Genomic DNA, 10,840 nt, shown 5'->3' on the forward strand with positions numbered 1-10,840 from the left:
TCGCTAAGGAATAATCCTTTGACGTCACAAACAATAAATTGGCAGCCTTATCAGCTGATAAAAGTGGTGAGTATTTCTATTGCATGGAATTCTTTTAAAATCTCATTGTTATCTTTAAATATATTACAATCATGTATAATAAATGTTATTATTTCAGACAATGTAATCTACGAAAATCTGCGATAATTTACAAAGGGACTTCAAATGAAATTAAGAAAATATGAAGGGAGTACACATGGTACATGGGAAATATAATAGTTCTGTTCCACGGTTGTTTAGAATAGTAGTGTCATATACTAAAAAAGTGTGGGAGGGAGTAAGCAAATCTTCAAAACCATTTATTCAGATATGCACCAGTATATACTGTATCAACACCCCCTTCCTTTTAAAAAAAAATTTCAGGATAATACACGAAGTTAAATTCTCCTAGACCCCCCTTTCCCCAATCTTTCAGTTGTGTTGTTTTATGATATCGGATGAAAGCAGTCGTTCTTTATCTATTTTGTTTGACTTAATTAATAATAAACAAAATCTCAGAATTCCCTCTACGTTCTGTAAATACTTTATACACCCCCACCCCAACCACCACCCTAGTAATTTCTTTAAGTTATGAGATACGCACACAGGTTTGAAAACCCGCTGAATTTTTTTTATCAATTTCTTTTGTAGGATATATAATGGATCTCGGCCTGGGCATGATTGAGGTAACATTTAACATGTATTTAGAAGTGATTCAAGTCAAAGTTTTTAATTTGATTTAATAGGCACTCATACTTAGCAACATACGGGTTTCACCGTTTGTGCAAAGGCATAATATACATGTAAGATGATTTCGTGTTTTGTTTTGTTTTTTTTTTTTCCAGTTAATCGGGTGTTTTTTTTCCCAGAAATCTAGAAATTAGTGAGGGAAAGGGGGGGGGGGGTTTCGAATATTAATACATGTATTCTGAATATTGGATAAAGAAGTTTGTGGATAATTTTTGGGGGTTCGCTGTTCACGTTTATGAAGTATTACATGAACATTATACAATATTATATTATATGTATTACTCAATAAAAATGACAAAATGCGAAAGGAAATGTTTAACCTGCCCCCTTTGATATCAAAATTGAAGTAAAGTGTCTATTCGTAAACAAATGAGAGAGAACTTTAACATGCTGCTTCTGTTAAAGAGGCTGGGTGGTCATGGCCACTTTAAGACTATTTTTATCTCCATTACAAGAAGAGCTCCATGTAAAGATATAATAAAATGATCAAATTTTAAAGGTAAAATTTTTAAAATCTTTTCTTTTCCAAATGAAAGTTGGTCAACAGCTTAAGATTTCATATCCCAAAATTTTAGTTATATCTGGGGGTTAATAAAAAAATAATTAGTTGACCTCCTTAAAGATTACTTTTTACAGATATGCGTTCACATTGGAATAATTACGGATCAAAATGTTTTTAAAATACTAAAATGCACAGCAGTTTTCGGAATTCAAATGAAATCAATTTAAGTTATTTTTTCCAATCACAAATGCATGCAACTACATTATACAAAATGTATCCCAGGGCCTCATTTATAAGAGAACCAAATAAGACAAATAATAATTTTCTCTTTTAGACGGACGGACAGACTCAGAGTAAATTTTGGTTCCCTTCCACTTTCACCAGTAGGGGACTAAAATATGTGACTGGCCAAAAAAATCATAAGCCCTAGCCAAGAAATTTGTTTATTCAGCTGAAATCAATTTGACATTTTTACATATAAGCAAATGTGCTTCTTTTAAACAATATATTCCTGTAATATAATTAGTAATTTATTTTACAGGAAGAAGACGATGAAGTGGAGCAAGAGCCAGTAGTCACCCACATACTACCAAGAAGGGAGCTGGTAGGCTTCTATTTATATATATCGGCAGTTTTGGCATTCAAAGTTCCTATGTTCTATAAACATGATCTATTCCATACCATTTTAGCTCAACTAATCTGAAAGCTCAAGTGAGCTTTTCTGATCAAATTTTGTCTGTCCATCTGTAAACATAACTAAATGTGTGTACAGACTACACATGTACTTCTTAAAGACTAATTTAAACCAAATTTGTTACGAAGCATCCTGGGTGGAAAGGACATTCAATTTTGTTTCAATTCAAGTTAGATCTAGTCTTGCCCCCCTCTCCATTATAAAGTTATAATTAATCATATGTAGATGAACTGAAAGCAATTTCTCGGGTGGTTTAGATTCAATGTGTTCAAATATGACACTTTGAGCTAGAAAAGGCGTTTTACATATGAATGTATATCAGAAAGAAATTGGCTGATGAAACAAGGCATATTGACAAGAACAAATGAGTGACTCAGATGAGCATCGTGGTCAGTGGATCTCTTGTTAAACATGTATAATCAGCTGTAATCTGCCAACCCTACATTATACACCATACGCAAAATTTTTGTATTTTTATGCCCCCGTAAACGAAGTATATAGGTTTAGTCGTGTCCGTCCGTCTGTCTAGCTGTCTGCCTGTCTCTCTGTCTGTCTTTCTGTTTGTCTGCAAAAACTTTAACCTTGCTCATATCTGTTGATTTAGTGGAGTTATGACTTTCATATTTCACATGTGTATTCCTTGTGACAAGACCTTTCTTTTGGTAACACCAAATTTGTCCTTTTGACCTTGACTTGGAGTTTGACCCACTTTTACACAAAAATTCCAAACTTTTACTTTTGACCAGTAGATATCTGGAAATTTATACTTCACGTATGTATTTTTTTGTGGAAAGACCTTTCATTGAATACCACCAACCTTGACTTTTTGACCTTGACCTTGGAGATTTCCGTACTTATGAAAAATCTTTAACCTTGGGCATAACTTTTGAACGGTAAAAGAAAGGCGCTATTATACTTCACATATGTAATACTTGTGAAAAGACCCTTCAATGGATACCCAGAACTTTGACACTTTGATCTTGACCTTGGAGTTTGACCTACTTTAAAAAAGCAAAGCTTATCAAGAACTTTTAAAGAGTTAGGGCTAGTGCTTTCATACTTTACATATTTAATGCTTGTGACAAGACCTTTTATTGGATAGCAAGACCTTTGACGCTATGACCTTGACGTTTGACCTATTAGATACCAATTACCTTGACCTTGGAGATTTTCGTACTTAGGAAAAAACTTTAACCTTGGCCATAACTTTTGAACGCTAAGGGCTAATGATCTCTTACTATACCTATGTAATCCTTGTGAAAAGACCCTTCATTGGATACCAAGATTTCCAAACTGATGAAAATTTTTTACCCTGGTCTGATTTCATATTTCAGAGCTGTATTTCCAGTGAGTTTGCATTCAAGAAAAGTTTAATCTTTTAATAATTTGTTGCCATACAGGGGCATCAGTGTTTCACAAACACGTCTTTTTTTCCTCAGGTATATCTTGCATTTATACTGCATTTATACTGCATTAAGAAGAAAACTATTTGGTGTCCCTGTATGGGAGATTCGGGCGTATATAGTTTGTGCCTTGTCCGTCCGTCCGTCTGTCTGTCTGTTTGTCCATTTTTTCCGCACAAACTTATACCTCGCCATAAGCTTAAAGTAGGTGGAGCTATGGCTTTGATATTTCACAAGTGTATTCCTTGTGACAAAATTTATCTCCGGGTACCACTAATCTAGACCTTTGACATATGTATTCACTATGACAGGGTCTTTCTTAGGGTAAAAAGGTATTTGACCTGATGACCTTGACCTATGAGTTTAACCAACTTAAAAAAAAAACACTTTTACCTTGACAAAAACTTTTTAAACGGTTAGGACTTGGAATTTCATATTTCACAGGTGGTTCCTTTATTAGGAAAAGACCTTCATTGGATACCAACAATTTTGACCTTTTAATTTTGACCTTGAAGTTTGACTTGCATTGGAAAAAATTAAAAATCTCGCCAGAAACGACCATACGGCGACATCAGTGTTTCACAAACACATCTTGTTTGTTTAATTATTTTTTTTGTTTCTTTGATTTCTCTCTCCTTTCAGACCTCTACTTCTACTATGATTCGAATGCTCATAGCTAGAGAGCAGCTGGAGAGCAGCTATGAGAGGATTAGACCAGTAAGTTCTTTTCTGTACAACCAGTAAAAAATCAATCTAATTAAAATTAGATCTTTGATCCGCTCCAGTTTGATCGCTACACAAAGTGTAGCGATCAAACTGGAGCGGATCAAAGATCTTATTTTTTTTGATTGGTAAAAAATGCACCCACTACCATTGCTAAAGTTTGGAAATAGAAATTTTAGTTTACAATGTGGTCTAGATAACACTTATTGAAAAAAAGAAGTATATAAGTATATATCAATTGCGAAAGAGTAATTTCAGAATGACAGTAAGGTATCTTTCGGCATGGAACTGTGTGACTTGAAAATTTATTGATTAAAGATATTGTTTTTATTTTTACACTAGTCGTCAACTGCCGGGATTATGCCCACGATTTCCGAAGATTTAGAGGTAATCACGCTTGCGCACTAAACCAATTTACCATTATCAATAAAATTATGTATTTTCTATGTGTGTACCGAGGAAAAAAATTGCAGCTCTGTACAGGCGCTGGCGTCTCAATATGAGTGAAAATTTCTCGAGAGGGACGTTAAACAATATACAATCAATCAATCTGATATGATTAGTAGCTCTTAATATATCCATATTCTACTGAACTTATAAATTAAGGTTGTTTTATCTTTAAGACCTCGCCAATTCCATCTAGAACTGGGATTTCTAGAGATAGCATTGAAGAGGAGGTAATATATTCTTAATGTTTTCACTATTAAAAAGTGTTTATACGCAATATTGTTGCGTCTTTTATGAGATGTTTGTATAAACCATTTTCAAAGCTCAATTTAATGAATTCATATTCAGGATCATTTCAAGACATTCAGTTTATGATATATTTCACATTTAGGCTAGGAGACTGTCACTAACAGCCATTCACAGCGCCTTCTCAGCGGCGGTATCGGTATCTGAGGGGGGATGCAGGGCAAGTTATAAGGTTAGAAAACAAATTTGTAAAAAATATTTCATAAATTTTGTGGTCAAGACCTGTTTTTTTTTTAAAGAACAGATTCTAAAATATTTTTTTACTCCCTTCTCAATATGAAAGGTTGGAAAAAAGGATGGAGTTGAAATTTTACTCAATCAGTTTAACGAGGCCCGATCTAGTTGAAAATTACGAAAACGGAATTGAAATAAAACAGGATAAAATTAATGAATCTGTACCAAAAATTGATCCCTCAAAATTAATTAGGTTCCAAAGTTGTTTATTAATTTAAGTATTAAAAAAATAATAGAAATGCCAGCTTTCAATGCATAGTCTATAGAGCTACCAGGTAAGCAAGATCAACGAAACATTTTAGCGCAATTTGACGTCATTTTAATTGTGACGTTATTGTGTTTAATTGTGACGACAGTCAAGGGTATTGTGACGTGCCAGAGTCGAAGCTGCGTTAAAACGTATGCGCAGATCAAGTAGATCGGGCCTCGTTAATTACATTGATAATTAGTAATATCTTGAAATGATTACTCCTTTAGTAATAATATGAGCTTTAAAAAATCTTGTTTCAGGGGAAGCGTAACATCTGGAGAGGCCTCATGTCCTGCTTCCGTTCCTGTTTTAGTTGTGTGCGCTAGAGATTAATTCATAGTAACACGATTTTTTCTCAAGAACAACTTGGCCTTTGTGGTTATCATTTTTTCTCAAAAACAACTTGGCCTTTGTGGTTGTTTTTTTTTCTCAAGAACAAATTGGCCTTTGTGGGTTTATTTTCTCAAGAACAACTTGGCCTTTGGGGTTGTTTTTTTTCTTCTCAAGAACAACTTGGCCTTTGGGGTTGTTTTTTTTTCTTCTCAAGAACAACTTGGCCTTTGGGGTTGTTTTTTTTATTCTCAAGAACAACTTCGCCTTTGGGGTTGTTTTTTTATTCTCAAGAACAACTTCGCCTTTGGGTAGTTTTTCTTTTTTCCAGAAAACAATTAATTTGATGAATTAAAAAGAGATACCGATGGAGATTAATCAAAATGTACAGTAATTTTTTTTCTTAAGAACAACTTGGCCTTTGTGGTTATTATTTTTTCTCAAGAACAAATTGGCCTTTGGGGTTGTATTTTTTTTCTCAAGAAAACAATTTGATATATTAAAAAGAGATACCGAATGGAAGTTAGTTAAAATTTACAGTATTTTTTTTTTCTCAAGAACAACTTGGCCTTTGGGGTGAATTTTTTTTCTTAAGAAAACAATTTGATGAAGAGAGAGGAAGCACTTATCCAGAAAGAGATTGAAGTGGCCTACAAGGAGATGGAGAGACTCTAAAAATGTCAACGTCGATATCACTGCCGAATAAATTGGACTCTTGATATCATTGACTATTATTTAATTCATACAATCATTTTAAAGCCTTTAATTTTGTATATTGGAGCCAAAGAGGGGACACCCGAGCTCTTTATTTATCTTTTGGCGTCTAATGTAAAACATTTCCTTTTTGGACTCTTTAAACAAAATTCTTTTGCAATGTGTGGCCTTGGAGACAGATCTAAGGCTAGCATTGCGAAACAAAATTTACTTATTCCAAAATGTTCAATTTTTCGGAACTTTGGCCCTATAAATACTCATTCCGTCAGAAATCAGGAATGGGTATTACGTTGGAACACCCATCCCGTCAGTGATCAGGGATGGGGGTTCCTCGTCAAAAAATTCGAAATTGTAAATGAAACATCCGTTTAGAGATGCCCTAAAGCTCCGTTGTCCTCTCTTTTCAAAATTCTGTTATTCAAATTATTAATAAACATATCATTTTAGAGCATGTTACCATTTTTTCTCTTATTTTTTCTTATGTGAAAAGGGTTCGGCCTTCTTTGTATTTGGTGCCAGATAACATCATTAAATGTTATTAATAAATATCGAACTGCGTTATACATGAGGTGAAGGTGCAGTGTTACATAAAAATGCACTCGAGTCTTCAAAAACTCATCCGGAACACCTCGGGTCTTTCACAGAAAAAAACATCCGGAACACCTAGGGCAATTCACAGAAAAACAGTTTTTCTGTGAAAGGCCCGAGGTGTTCCGGATGTTCAAAAACTTGCATATCCTGTATTGCTTGTCATTCTTGTCACATTCGCGCTGTTTATTTTTGACTATTATTCACTAGCTGATTTAAATCCCTTCCCTCCCTCCCCCAGGGTCAAAAATATGCCAAATATTTAATAAATCGTCTTTTTGTCGTTTGGATGTGGGTCCCTACTTCTACCACAACCCCTTCTTATCCAAGATTCCAACTGGATCCACCAATGTTATTGCTCATCATTATTTTTTCATTCAAAGTATAAAAATTAACTTGGCTTTGCAAGAAGTAAGTCGTCACAAGGTACAGCAGGATAATCCCTAATTCCTTGGGGTGGATAACTTCTTTCAGACAGGGGGTGTGGGGTCTCCAGTGGGTCCATGGCAAAGCCCTGTTTGGAGCATAGGGGGCGAAGCCCTCAGAAGCTCCTGGGTTTTAGAGTAAAACCAGGCACAACGAGTGGTATTGGGTATATATGCACACGACAATAATTCACTTTTTATGCGATACTTCAGTTACAGTTAAGGTGCGCAATGGAAATATCAACTATATTTTGTGTATAAAATGTATTCATAATCGGGATGGCGATTATTTTTTGTACATTATTTATATCGGATAATTGTAATTATGATGAATAACTACATACCGAGGACGATTATATTTAGACTAGTCAAGTGATGCGACCGTCACATGATTTTAGCACATTTACTTGCAGTATTGATGTTACATATAAATATCACTAGAGCAAGGGCATATTAACTAAGGTAAATTTCCAAGTTTAGTTTATAAATATTTTCAACACGCATTGTAGTTTCTAAAAAGTGCTGCGATCCTATCTAAATTCTGCATTTTCATTGTTAAAATTGTATTTGTATGAATGAATGCTATATTTTTTGCTGGTCAGCGGCATGAAATACATATGTATTGATATAATTAAATTGTTTTTTTAAGATTTCATCAGGATCGCAGCACTTTTCAGATACCTTAATAGTTCTAGAGTTGAATTTTAAAAGCTTACTATGATCCAAAGAGTGTATGCCCTTGCACTAGATCGATTTATTAAGACCTCCACACTACCCTCCGATGTGCTTGCATACAAATTAACAGCAGTGTCAATTAAATACGTATTGTACAGAAAATATATTAATAAAATAGTGAAGAAGATATTAAATTCAAGTTATTGGCCCATAGAATATCTGTAAATAATATTTTATTTAATTAGAGAATACATATTCTGTTGAGAAAATATTACTTGATTTGTCTCTCACTACACACAAACTACGTCACGTTTTAAGAAATGACGTCATATTGACAAGTGTATTGCGATCACTGACTTGTTTATATTTAAGTATTGAATTCATATTTTTGGCTGTCTTCGGTCCTATAACACACCTGGCCGTGCCGACAAATTGAATTACGCGCGTTAGCGCGGTATGATAAATTTGTCGGCACGGCCAGGTGTGTTATAGGACCGAAGACAGCCAAAAATATGAATTCAATGCTTATATTTACATTCTCTAATTTTCTTTCTTCATAATTGCTTATTTCGTTATCCTTTAATGCGAATTTAGCGCCCTTCAAAACTGACGTGTTTAATAGACGTAAGAACCGCTTGTGACGTCAGATGACGTTGCAAAGTTGAAAAACACAAACAAATATTGCGAGGAAAAAAAGTGACAAATTAATTTTAAACGCAAATTTGTAGTATTTTTACGTTAATTTAACAGGTTTATAGTTTTTAATTAAATTGAGTCAAAACATTGTACATTTTGTTGTTCCTAGATTATAGAAAATGCATGTAGTTCCTAGGCTACTGTGTATTCTAACGCGCGGTGACAAGGTTTCGCGTTTGTTATAGAAATTTGAATGTCGTGGATTTCTAATGAATTTCATAAGGAAAAATATACGGAATGTAAATATAACTTGTTGTGCAGGATTTAAATAACGACCAAACAGCACGCTGTAGTAAGTTTTTATGTAGTTTGATGATTTTTTTACTGGTTAAATAAGAAAATCAACTCATTTCATGGTATTTTAAAGATATGTTGTATAACGTATATTTTTGTATGATGTCATAGTCAAGTTTTCCCGTACAAATTAGACTCCGCCTCCTTTTTGTAACCTTAACTGTGCTGCGTAGCCTTGGGAATGCAAAACATTTTAAACTTGATTTTAAAGAAAAATGATACCTTGTCATTTAATAAAATTACCTATTGATTTGACCGTACATTGGCGTCGGAAGCAAATGGAAAGTGTAAAAATTTATGTTAGACCTTCAAAAACTTCTTTATTTAATTAAAGGAAAATAACGGTTTATTTCAAATCACAAATAAGTTTTCATTGAAGAAAAAGACAACCGACCTATACCCTCAACTCCCGACCTTAACATTAAGATACCCCTAACACCATATCTATGATCACTAGTTCTTTATGTTTTTCTGATCTACTGTGAATTCTGTACCTCCGTACGTGACATAGGTATACATGTAGATGTCAAAGTAAACCGTCAATTGTAAAAGTCAGTCAACTTGGTATTACTAGCCAACGTTAAAGTTGGTACAGGGCGTTTGGAAGAAGCACTGACTTTTACAATTGACGGTAGTACATAGTACATGTAAATGATATTTGAGAGAAGAAAATAATTCGTGGCATGTTTTCTTCACATTTTGTGAAAAAATCAGAGATATCCTATATATTGGTCACTGGGAGTTTACATTTTTGAATGGCTTTATGCTGTCTACAAGCAAAATACGCGTAACAGTCTGTTCTTAAATGCAGTGTAGCTTGGGTCTAATCAATGACCGAAAATTACGAAAATTGGTCAGATGAGAAACTTAGTTACTATGACGTGTACGACGTCACGTTGGGAAAACGCTAAATAGCCCAAAACACGTCCAATCTGATGATGACGAGTTTTTCAACAAATCTTGTTGCACTATTTGATGCACCTAAGGTATACACATCATTTTTGGGAGTTGAACTATGTTCAGACTCCCTAGGCTGTCACGCGGTTTCTAGCGCAGTAATTTTACAATGAATTATATAGCGGTCGTCGTGGTGTTTCTGTGTCGCCCAATTTACTCCCCTGTGATATTCAATACAAACTCGTACCAGTCTATATAAACTCGAAGAAACTTCCGCAATAAAAATAGTCCATCTCATTTTTCTGACTTATTCTAATTTTCATAAATGATTTGAAAGTAAATGAAATAGAATTTTATTAAACTTAATTTGAATACCATGTTTTTGTCATCTTTCATGAGAAATGACACATAAATTTTGATTTCCGTATGAAAAAATAGTCCCAGTTTTCCGACATTTACCATTCGGCAATCCTCGGCTGACTCCACTACGCTTCATTACAAAAAGTGCTAGGTCATCCAAGGAGCAACAACTGGTCTAACTGGTTTGACAATGACGCGATTGTCTAAATATAGAGACGTAAACAAAGATGTAAGGAAAGGAACGCTAAGGTTTAACCAAACTTCTTTCAATTTGTTTCAGCAATAAAGAGACAGAACAACGTTTCTTTTTTAAAAAAACACTGCGGAAAATATTTATTTGCTCTGACAAGTAAAATGATCTGTTAGACTGGAAAATTTTTGTCAGACCAGATACATGCAACTCATTTTGTTACGTTGGTAAAGGGAAAAAATAATAGCATTAAAGTTTGTTGATATTCGATCACACAATTTCAAATGACATTAATTTTGCATCCTTAATTTCATGAATTTATCAGCATTCAGTTGGTCACATGT

The 10,840-nt window shown here is 34.1% G+C and overlaps 2 long non-coding RNA genes across 2 annotated transcripts; both read left to right on the forward strand.

The window, feature by feature from the left end:
* The first annotated feature begins 1,815 nt into the window (after nucleotides 1-1,815).
* On the forward strand, nucleotides 1,816-4,476 carry LOC134229146 (uncharacterized). Its single transcript, XR_009984134.1, has 3 exons — nucleotides 1,816-1,874; nucleotides 4,010-4,084; nucleotides 4,433-4,476. It is a non-coding gene; the product is annotated as an uncharacterized LOC134229146 (long non-coding RNA).
* A 194-nt stretch (nucleotides 4,477-4,670) lies between these two features.
* LOC134229147 (uncharacterized) lies at nucleotides 4,671-5,757 on the forward strand. The gene is made up of 3 exons (XR_009984135.1): nucleotides 4,671-4,767; nucleotides 4,929-5,015; nucleotides 5,588-5,757. It is a non-coding gene; the product is annotated as an uncharacterized LOC134229147 (long non-coding RNA).
* Nucleotides 5,758-10,840: the final 5,083 nt, after the last annotated feature.

This window comes from Saccostrea cucullata, unplaced genomic scaffold (genome assembly GCF_032062105.1).
Source record: "Saccostrea cucullata isolate Sc308-1 unplaced genomic scaffold, CSIRO_AGI_Scuc_v1 ctg572, whole genome shotgun sequence".
In the NCBI taxonomy this organism is placed as follows: Eukaryota; Metazoa; Mollusca; class Bivalvia; order Ostreida; family Ostreidae; genus Saccostrea; species Saccostrea cuccullata.